Source organism: Thunnus albacares, chromosome 10 (assembly GCF_914725855.1).
Source record: "Thunnus albacares chromosome 10, fThuAlb1.1, whole genome shotgun sequence".
Taxonomy (NCBI): domain Eukaryota; kingdom Metazoa; phylum Chordata; class Actinopteri; order Scombriformes; family Scombridae; genus Thunnus; species Thunnus albacares.
In genome coordinates this window covers 557,654-569,522 of record NC_058115.1, presented here as the reverse complement: position 1 = coordinate 569,522, position 11,869 = coordinate 557,654, and the positions used below count along the sequence as shown (strand labels likewise).

The following is an 11,869-nucleotide window of genomic DNA, read 5'->3' as shown; positions in this document are numbered from 1 at the left end:
ATTTGAGGTGATGTGTTCACTTTTTCATGAATGCATGAAACTTGGCACACTTGACCAGTTTGGGGCCCTGAACATTTTCAGATATGGAGCCATCGCAAAATGCCTCGTGGTGGCCATGTTGGCCAATTTACTTTCCACCATAACCAAATCATGTGTTTTGGATAATATCTCCTGAACCAAACATGATAACACGGAAAAGGAGATATGTACCCCCATGTTTTGATGGTCAAGGATTACAGTGATACAATATAAAACATCATAAACTCTTCAGGTGAATAGTTAATGGTGAATTAACTATTCTGAACGTCGTGAGAAGGAAATCACAGTATTTGAATTCCTAGACTAGACTTTATAATATCATGTCTATTGCATGCATGTTGTACAGAGTTTTAAAAGCTTAGAGGTCCAATATACGACATTTTTAACATTAATATAGCAACAAACAACTATTTTGAGATATAGTGGAGTAATGGCGACCTGACCAGTGAATGAATATCTAAGCTTCTCTGTTTGTTTTGATAGCCAGTCCGGCTGCGCATGCATGTTAGTGCGTGTGAGCGTGCATGTTAGTGCATGTGAGTCCCTCCATGTCATCCCTGTGTCCATTTTCGAAATGTCGACCAGGTTACAAACTTCCTTATATTACAGCTAAAACAGTACACTAATATATGTTTCTGAAAACATTTGAGGCGAGAAATAGGCAATGCAGTAACAGAATCTTGATCCATATTTGATCAGCACTGCCTAGTTTGACAGTTTGAGTAGAGAGTTTTGTGAGCTGTCAGTTCATCCAACCCCAGTCTGTTGAAGATGGCATATTTGCTGCCACCTCAAGTGCTTGTCCCCACCAGTGTGTTCCTTGGTACACTGCTCTTTTTAGGTCCTGCACCAATGCATCCTTAGTTGGGGGAGATTTGCTCCATTCCTCTTCATTTCTTTGTGAACAACACAAGACGAGCTTGATCAATGTTGAGTTGGCTGCTGGTGCAATCGAAGAGAATTGTGAAGTGCTCCATAATGGAAATGACCTTCTCTGGAATGCTTTTTGGAGCCTGTGACAGAGCCATGAAGGCCTCTGTTGCCATGTCATCGGCATTCCAGGTATCTCATGTTCTCTTTTTGCCCCTGGTTACAAATGCAGATACTGTGTCTGCCAGTGAAGGCATGGAACACAGGAAGGGCCTTCAATTTGTCAGGACCCAAAGACTTGGCAATCTCATGGGCAGATATGTATCTGAAGTTCTTGCCGGTCCCAAATGCCACCCACAGCTCCTCAATGTTCAGCTCTGACACATGTGCAATGGCTAGGACCACAACATGGTAAATGGTAAATGGTAAATGGACTGTACTTGTATAGCGCCTTTCTAGTCTTCCGACCACTCAAAGCGCTTTTTACACCACGAATCACATTCACCCATTCACACGCTGAATGGGTACAGGGGCTACCATGCAAGGTCCCAACCTGCCCATCAGAGGAAACTAACCATTCACACACATTCATACACTGATGGCACAGCCATCAGGAGCAATTTGGGGTTAAGTGTCTTGCCCAAGGACACATCGGCATGTGGACTGGAGGAGCCGGGAATCGAACCGCCAATCCGATTAGTGGACGACCCGCTCTACCTCCTGAGCCACAGCCGCCCCATCTGTGTCCACAGTCTGTAGGGTGATCTTTTTAAATCCTTTTCTTGCAGCATCTGCCGCATGGAGTAGCATCCATGTATCTGCCTCTTTATGCATGCAAGGGGCAATGTGATCTGTTTCTTGTGGGTGAGACAATCTACCATTGGGTCTGCAAGTGGAACTTGTTTGGTAGTCGACATTTCCACAAGGTTCCTGGCCAGAAAGTGAAAGAGCTCTGCCTTGTTTTCATCCGTTCTCAAGAAGCCTTTTCAGCTGTCTTAGCTACACCTGGTTTTAGCATGTTTATGACTGCTGACCAATCTAGTATTTGGATCTCACTGTCTGGGGTACTGCTTGTACTGTTCTCTAGGCAAATTGCTCTCTAAAGCATAGTCCACCATGAGGGGAGAATGATGGGGGCTTAGGCCTGATTTTTGTGTTTGAAGAAGTTTTCTAGGTTCCCATCACATGCCTGAAAGGCAATGCTTCCCTCTTATCAACATTAACATAATAGACAATTCTGGCTCCAGAGTGTGATTGTAAATTAAATATTACTTGAAATATGCTAGAAATTTCATTCTGCATCTTCTCAGACATCACGATTTCATTGTAATCCTTCTCACGGCATCACTGAATTCACCATTAACTAACATAAAAAATACATGGAAAGTACTGAATAACATTATTAGAAATAGAACTGGGAAAACAGGATACCCAAACCACCTCCTAACCAAGACCAATAAAACTACTAAGGATATGACCTTAGTTGAAAATTAATTTAATGAATTTTTTGTTGGTATTGGTCCTGGTTTGGCAGGGGAGACTGCAAACACTAGCAGTGGAAATGAAGTGGAAAGTAAAAATGCACATGTTAAAGAATCAATGTTTTTAAAGGGAACAGATGAAAAAGAAATTATTGACATTGTTAAAGGATTTCAGAGCAAGAAGTCTACAGACTGGAATGACATTGATATGTCGTCGGTCAAAAGTATAATCAACTGTATGATGAAACCCATTACATATATATCAATCAAGCAATCAATTTTTATTTATATAGCGCCAAATCACAACAAAAGTCATCTCAAGGCACTTTTCACATAAAGCAGGACCATACTCTTTAATTTACAGAGACCCAATAATTCCCCCATGAGCAAGCACTTGGCGATAGCGGTAAGGAAAAACTCCCCTTTGACAGGTAGAAACCTCAAGCAGAACCCAGCTCTTGGTGGGCGGCCATCTGCTTTGACAGGTGGGGTTGAGAGAGAGAGAAAGAAGGGGGTTGGGGGGGACAGAATAACAACAATCATAACAATAACAATAACAGCAGCAACAGTAGTAGCAATAGTCAGGGAAAGATGCCAACAGGACTGCAAAGGACCGCAAAGGCTAGGCCTACAAACCCAGGGTTTCCTGTGGGATGAGAAAGCACAAAAAAAAACTGCAGGGAAGAAGCCAAGTTAGTGACATGCATTGATGTTACATGAATAAATACAGATGGAGAGGAGGAGGAGGAGGAGGAGAGAGGAGCTCGGTGCATCATGGGAAGTCCCCCGGCAGTCTAGGCCTATATCAGCATAACTAAGGGCTGATCCAAGGTGAGCCTGGTCGACCCTAACTATAAGCTTTATCAAAAAGGAAAGTTTTAAGCCTACTCTTAAACGTAGAGAGGGTGTCTGCCCCCTGCACCGAATCTGGAAGATGGTTCCACAAGAGAGGACCCTGATAGCTGAAGGCTCTGCCTCCCATTCTACTTTTAAAGACTGTAGGAACCACCAGTAAGCCTGCATTCTGGGAGCACAGTGTTCTAGTGGGATAATACGGTACTATGATGTCATTAAAAACTCTTAAAAGTGCTGATTCGGTGCTGTGCAATGTTTTAAAACCGGATTGGAAAATCTCAAGAATATTTTGTTCATTTAAAAAGTCCATGAGCTGAGAATAGACAGCCTTTTCTAAGATTTTAGAGAGGAAAGGCAATTTAGAGATAGGCCTGAAATTTGCCAAAACAGTAGGATCCAGCCCAGGTTTTTTTTAACAAAGGTTGCACAACGGCATGTTTAAAATGAACAGGAACCACTCCAGAGGACAGACTGCTATTAATAACTGTGAGAAAAGATGGTCCAACAGTCTGGAAAGCCTCCTTAAAAAGTCTGGGGAGGGACAGTTTCATCTGGAGAACCTGAGGGCTTCAAATGACCAACGATCTCCTGAACAAAGGGCAGGGTTACAGGCTCAAATGTGTCCAACCCAGCAGAGCAGGGGACAGACACTGAAGGGTCAATGGCAGGAGGTGAAATAAGTGCTCTGGTAGAAGTGACTTTATCAGTGAAGAAGTGAAGAAATTTTTCACACACAGCCGAGGAGGCCTCAATTCCAACAGTCTGTGGTGCATTCAGAGCAGAGTTGATCACTTTAAACAACACACGAGGCTTGTGGCAGTTTAACAGGACAATATCAGGAAAAAAAATATTTTCTTTTAGCCTCTTTCACAGTGGATTGGTAACGATGCCAGTAATCCCTCAACATTTGAAAAGACACTTGCAATTTGTCCTTTTTCCACTTCCGCTCAGCTCTTCGACAATCCTGCCTGGCAGCACGGGTTGTTTCATTCGGCTAGGGCTCCGCCTCCGATTTAGTTTTATGCTGTCTGGTCTTCAATGGAGCCGCAATGTCTATGGCAGTTTGACAGGTGTCGAGAAACCATGAGTTAAGAGCCTCTGTATCCTCATACACAGATTCAGGCATGACGCAGTTTTGACTGAAGGCATCTGAGAAGTGAGCAGGAGTGGAAGGGTTAATAACTCGACAAGTGCGAGCAGCAGTGCAAGGTTTAACTGTTTGACAGCAAACAGCAGCTTCAAACAGTACAGGCATATGATCAGAGAAAAAAGCGTCACAGATCTCCAGGTTAAAAACAGGCAAACCATGAGATGAAACAAGATCAAGTGTGTGACCACGTTCATGTGTAGGCCCAAGTACAGACTGCACAAGATTAAAAGAGTCAATGATGTTTAAAAAGTCCCGCACCAAAGGATTTTCAGGGCAACACACATGAATATTACAATCTCCAACGATAAGGACCTAGTCATACTTAGGCATAATATCAGCCAAGAACACAGAAAAATCTGATAAAAAGTCTCTTTTGTATTTAGGAGGCCGATAAACCACAGCACACAACACCGTGTAAGAATGCCCCAGCTCAAACAGACTCAGTTCAAAGCTGGTGAAGGAGGATGACAGCGATATCTGTTTGCATTTAAAGTCACTCTTAAAAACAGTCGCAATTCCTCCTCCTCAGCCAGATGTCCGAGGAAAATTAAAATAGCAGCACTCGTCAGGTAAAAGTTCTTTGAAGACACTGGACTCACCAACACTCAGCCAAGTCTCGGAGATAAAGAGGAAATCCAGTTCCCGGGATATGAAGAAATCCTTGAGGATAAATGATTTATTCCCAAGTGATCTGGCGTTGACCAGACCAAACCTGGCAGGAGCTGGCGGGTCAGGGCGAACAGCTGACGAGGAGGCCCAACACAGAGGCTGCAGGATCCCCAGATTCACTCCGCGCCAGCGGAGACAAGGAGAGCAAGGTCTGCGGGGGTGGAACACCACATCCGAGCCCGCCACCGGGACCAAACAGGCAGCTACAGGGTCCAGGGAACGTTGAGAGACACACAGGCAAGGCCCAGCTCCATATCCGCCTTGATCAGGACGTACCAACCCGGCCCTCAGCCTCACAAGACAGCTGCTACGCTTTCCCCGGCGTCTGTGCCGTTTTCGCCGCGGGGGTGGCACTAGAGTGTGGCGGAGGTATGTCGGGATATCCGATAGGAAATGAGGTTCAGTTTTCTCCCATAATGATCAAATTTGACAAGATTTTTCACTAAAATGTATAATACTAAAGCTATAAAATGTTAAAACTAAAAATACTAAAACTATAAAAATGTTAAATTAAAAATACTAAAACTATAAAATGTTAAAATTACAACCAAGGAAGCCTGACCCTAATAATGTCATTTACGCCACAGCGTACAGTCTTTCTAGTTGAAGAGGAGAGGGGCTTTCCACTCGAGCACATGGTCCAGGTGAATCTGGGCCGTAGGCCTGACTTGGCTGCACTGTGACCTGAGGAGGTGCTGGCCTTTCCTTGTTGTAGGGTGTGTTGCTCATCCGCTTGCCTGTCCCCTTTGGAGCCGCTATCCTCCATCATACCGCAAACCTCCACTGCTCACTAACAACACAAAAATGGCAGTAACTCAGCATCACACCACCAGCTGCTGCTTATGCCAAGAGTACTTTGTTTTTCTTATACTCACACAATGGGGCAGACTTTGCACCCTGCCCATTATGTGTGTTGCGTTAAAGTACTCTGGGTGCCGTCTAGTGTTCATGCTGGTGGGCCCTTGTTTCCTCGTCAGTTTCTCTTGTCTCCAATTCTAGCTCTGCTCCAGCTCAGCTCTGCTGCCATGTTGTTTGCCTCACCTTTGTTTCCATGTGCTTCCTTTCTTGGTTCCTCCTCCAAGGCATGTCATTGGTTCATTAGGCTGAAGTCTCTTCTTCCATTGGTTTGTAACACACTCTATCAAGTACAAGGGCTCCACCAGGTGCAAGTATTTAGTAATCACAGTGTGAGGAAGTAAATATGCATTGACTCAACACAGCAAAATTCAAACTAAAAGCATGCAAATAAAACCAAACAACAATAAAAGCAAGCACAACAATAAAAGCAATTCTAAATGCAATCAGAATCATGCAAAAAATATAAACACAAGGAATCAAATAAAACCAATACTTCTGCTGTGTGACAGGTGGTGTGCAGTTTGGGTGTGGGTGTATGGTAACCGGACAGGTGGTGTGCAGGTTGCTGGTAGTGGCACGGCAGATGGAGAGTCTGACTTGGCATGTCTCGCTCCCTCTCCCTGGTGCTGCTGAAGGGCCAAAGTCTCAGTGGGTCAACAAGTACAGCCCAATGATGCTGGCCATCCAAAGCTCATGGACAGTTGCAGAGTTCCCTGCCTTCACCCTCAGGAGCACAGCCAGCCCCCCAGTTACAGTCCTAATCTTGCAGGCAGTGGGCGTCCCTAGTGACCCTAGTGGCTGATGTGTGTTGGTTGAGGCAGTACCACATTGCCAAACTTCACACTCTGCAAGTAATTAGTTGATATCATCCATGTAGATGAGGTGACTGATGGTTGTTCTGCTTTGGAACCGGTATCTGTAGCCACTCTTTGAGATGATCTGGCTGAGGGGGTTCAGGCCTATGCAGAACAGCAGTGGGGATAGTGCATCACCTTGGTATATGCCGCACTTGATGGTAACTTGTGCAATTGGCTTTGAGTTGGCCTCCAGAGTTGTTTTCCTCAGCCCCATTGAGTTCTTGATGAAGGCTCTTAGTGTCCTGTTGATGTTGTACATTTCCAAGCATTCCAGTATCCATGTGTGTGGCACTGAGTCATAGGCTTTCTTGTAGTCAATCCAGGCGGTGCACAGGTTGGTCTGCCTGGTCTTGCAGTCTTGGGTGACTGCACTATCGACCAGTAGCTGGTGCTTAGCACCCCTGGTATTACTACCAATTCCTTACAGGCAAGCAGTGAGCTTGCCGAGGTGAAACCACAGACAGAACAGCAGTAGCTGGAGCGCAGAGGCCCGCTTCAGAGGTGGAGCCACTTGCTGTGATATACAACAGACTAAAATTGCTACGCCGAATTACAATTAGATTGATTAAAACAAGTAAATTCACACATACCAGTAAGTGAAGGCACAACTTCTCAGGCAACAGGGGAGGTAGCCGCGAAGGGATGCAGCAACTGCCAACAGCAATCAGAAACCAGAGTCACATTTCATGTGCAGTCAAACAAATGCATAAAAACGCCAGACAGAAACGAGCCAACCTACCTCAGGAATCCAACGCAGCGCATGGATTATTGCGCACTGCTCCGAGGCCACACACTCCCAACTCCTGGCCAGAATACAGGCCGACTCTGCTGGAAAGCAGAAAGCGCATCAGACACGCCACTAATATGGCCCAGATATGCAGCAATAGCGTCGAAACATACCTGACAAAAGTGAACGGAGGAAATGTCGACAACCAGCGTCTCAAGACAGCCACGTGGATCCGACACAGCCATGCCAAACTACAATGCCGACGCGAAGCTCAGGCTTCAGGAAGATTAGGAGGACACACATCCAAGGTGCGTAGCCCTTCCTCAGATATTACCCCGCATGGCAATTAAATCTAAAGTAAAAAAGAGGAGGATTCATTCATAAAAATCTAATAAAAATTAACACCAACACTGCAATACTACAACAAAAAAGGAGAATTAAATGTGGACTCTTAAACATTAGATCTCTGTCGTTTAAAACTGTATTAGTAAACAATCTAATCTCAGATTATCATCATATTGATTAATTTTGTCTTACTGAAACCTGGCTGTGTCATGAAGAATATGTTCATATGTTAAATGACTCCACTCCCTCCAGTCATATTAATAGTCACATTCCTTGAGACACTGGCCGAGTTGGTGGAGTTGCAGCCATTTTCAATTCAAGCTTAATTATCAACACTAGACCTAAATTTAATTATATCTCATTCAAAAGCCTTGTTCTTAGTCTCTCACACTTAACCTGGAAAACTTTACAGCCAATTCTATTTGTAATAGTGTACCATCCTCCTGGCCCGTACTCTAAATTTTTATCTGAATTCTTTGAGTTTTTATCAAACTTAGTACAGTCATTTCAGTTGGTGATTTTAATATTCATGTGGAAGTCGATAATGATAGTCTGAGCACTGCATTTATCTCATTATTAGACTCAATTGGCTTCTCTCAGTGTGTAAACAAACCCATTCACTGTCTTAACTGCACCCTCGACATTGTTCTGACTTATGGCATCAAAATTGAACATTTAATAGTTTTTCCACAAAATCCTGTTATCAGAGCATTACCTAATAACTTACTAGACTACATGCCATTAGACAAAAATGTCCTCACTAGATGTCTATCTGATAGTGCTGCAGCTAAATTTAAGGAAGCACTTCCATCAGTATTGAATGCAGTGGCATGTCTCAATACTACAGAGGACACTTTTACTAATTTTATGCTAATTTTTTGTTGATAGTACCACAGGCTCATTGCAAATAACATTCATCTCCACCACCCCTTTAAAAAGGAAGATAATAAAATATAAGAGGTAAGTTCTATGGTATAACTCCCAAACTTGCAAATTAAAGCAAACATCACAAAAATTTGAAAGGATTTGGCGTTCCACTTAACTAGAAGAATCTCGCTTAGTCTGGCAAGGTAAAAACATATAGGAAGGCCATCTGTAATGCCAGAGCTGCCTACTACTCATCACTAATAAAGGGTTGGTTCCTTTTCAGCACTTTGGTCAGGCTGACAGAGTCATAACTCTACTGATCCTTGTATTCCTGTAGCTCTCAGTAGTGACGACTTTATGAGCTTCTTTAATGATAAAATTCAAACTATTAGAGACAAAATTCATCACCTCCTGCCCTCAACAGGCACCGATTTATCACTAAACACAGGAACCTTAGAAACAGCTGTAAAACCTGATCTATATTTAGACTGTTTTTCTCAAGTTGACTTTCCTGAACTAACTTCAACGATTTCTTCATCTGAACCATCAACCTGTCTCTTAGACCCCATCCCAACTAGGCTGCTTAAGGAAATCTTACCCTTAGTTAGCGCTTCTTTACTAGATATGATCAATCTGTCTTTAGGAACAGGATATGCACCACAGTTATTTAAAGTAGCTGTAATTAAACCTCTTCTTAAGAAGCCTACTCTTGATTGAGGCATTTTAGCCAATTATAGACCTAAATATAATGTTCCCTTCCCTGTAAATTAAAGAGTACGGTCTAGACCTGCTCTACGTGAAAAGTGCCCTGAGATGACTTTTGTTGTGATTTGGCGCTATATAAATGAAACTGAATTGAAATGAATTGAATTGAATTGACTCTGTCAGCGCTGCAATGGTGTGGGCCACAGGACAGCCAGTCACTGAGATATCAGAATGACATGTGTTACGGACTAGTCAAGTCTAGGGGATTCAGTATTAAGCACCAATACTAGTCCTAACCTGGAGAGTGTAGAAAAGGAGAAAACGTGGGAGAATACAGAGGAAGACGGACTGGTTTCCAAGGTCAGAGATAGACAGTCTGGAGGTGGGTTACCTTATCGGGTTTCCACGCCGACTAGCATTTCAAGTCCCTCCGACTCGGCCTCGCCAGCGCTGGCGTTGCTCTCGTGAGCCGCGAGCTCCTTCTGGCGGTTCAGTTCAGTTTTTGGTGGTTGGGGGATGGGTCCCCGAAGAACAAAACTGGTTTTACTCAAGGGTCCGGATGCAAGAAAGGTGTGAAGCTGTAAGGTCTTGAACGCTTCTAAAAAGGACGTCTCTCTGGGCTTTAACTCAACTCGTATCACTTTCAATGTTCGCGCTTTCCCAGCTGAGCCGCATCACGTTACTCCAGTGGCTGCGCGCGCACCTCACCGTGGCGTCCTTTTATCAACCCGCAGCTTAACCACACCCCCTTGTTATCTTCTCAATGAAAACCAGTCCAGTTTAGGAAAGGGAAAGGAAGAAAGAGGAACTATAAACCCCGCCCCTTTACTTCTAACACATGTCCATCAGGGAGAGTGAAAGTTCCTCCCCTTATGTTTATGACACAGCCCAACAACCCAAGAACATACAGCTCCAGTATACAGTCCTCTGATTATTTATCTATTTTATTTGTTTGGTTATTTAACAGGGACAATGCACATTTATAAACATTGCTGTAAATGCGTCAGAGTTAGCCAAGAGGCTATTTTTCATCTGTAGTCCCTGGAAAGATGTTACAGAGTCACCCTAAAAACAGAATATGAAAATGAGATTGAAATTATTGAAGTTACTGAAGTCTTTTATGAGCATGCGGAACAATTAATAAAATAAAGAAAGAAGAACATATATAATATTAATAAAAAACATCATTCAGGACATCCTTAAAACATGCAACACACAGACTCATGATACAAGATATGCAAGACAATAAATACATGAAGATATTAATGTTAATGGAAAAGTGGATTGAATAAGACCACATCGAGTTGCATTGTTAGACACTAACTAGAACATGCAAGGCAGAAGCACAGATACAAAAAGCATGCACAGTATGTAAAATACATAAATTAGTCTGACACAATAAAAGCAAAACCACAATAAGACATACATGCAGGTACATGAAAGCAGACTGGCAGTAGAAAGATAGCGACAGGTGACAGTAGACAGCAAGGGAAGTTCAGCACAGATAGACTGAGGACAACAAGGTGCGACTAAGTCTTAGTGCTGACAGAGCTGAGTACTAATTAACCATTTCTTTAAATGAGCTCTAAATGAACTATACGTGTCCAGTTCTCTATTAGTTGCTGGGATGAAGTTCCATTCTAGTGCAGCTTTAACAGAGAATGCAGACTGACTGAAAGTACTTTTTCTCAGTGGGATGATGCAATCCCCTCTTGCTGCACCTCTTGTGAACCCATATGCAGTTGTTCTTATGTTGACAAACTGTCTGAGCAGAGGAGAGGTCAAACCATATATAATCTTGTACATAAGACAAACATCTACGTATTTAATCAAGTTTTCCCAACTCAACAAGTTATATTTTTTTAATATTGGGCAATGATGAAAATGTACCTGTTTCTTGTCAAGGATTTTAAGTGTTCGTTTATACAAAGACTCTGTCGGTTTTAGAGTAGTGTTGCTAGGCTGTGACCAGGTTGTTAAACAGTAAATGATATGGGAAATGACCATGTAATGCATGTACATCTTAGCCGCCTCGGTTGACATATAATCTTGAGTGAACCTGAAATTTGAAAGATTGAATTTGACCCGGTTACAGACCTGAGCCTTGAATGAAAGTTTGGAGTCAATCAAAACACCAAGGTACTTGTATTCAGATACGACCTGTAGCCTCTCCCCTGATACAAAGACATCCGGCGCTACACTAGAACTGTTTGTCTTGGTGAAAAACATACTTACTGTTTTAGACACTTTTAGTTGCAAATAGCATTGCTTTAACCGTGCTTTTACATGAGCCATGGAGTTTGTGAGTTCATTGGCAACTTGTGTCTTGCTGCCACCATGTATATAAATTACTGTGTCATCAGCATACATCTGAATGTTGGTGTCAGGACATACAGATGGGAAATCATTGATATACAATGTAAATAGCAATGTGCCCAGGATGGAT

General features: G+C 43.0%; 1 long non-coding RNA gene across 1 annotated transcript; it reads right to left on the bottom strand.

Moving 5' to 3' along the window:
* Window positions 1-6,383: 6,383 nt before the first annotated feature.
* LOC122990241 lies at window positions 6,384-7,845 on the bottom strand. Its single transcript, XR_006405290.1, has 4 exons — window positions 7,680-7,845; window positions 7,519-7,604; window positions 7,370-7,430; window positions 6,384-7,293 (listed from the first exon to the last, which is right to left on the bottom strand). It is a non-coding gene; the product is annotated as an uncharacterized LOC122990241 (long non-coding RNA).
* Window positions 7,846-11,869: the final 4,024 nt, after the last annotated feature.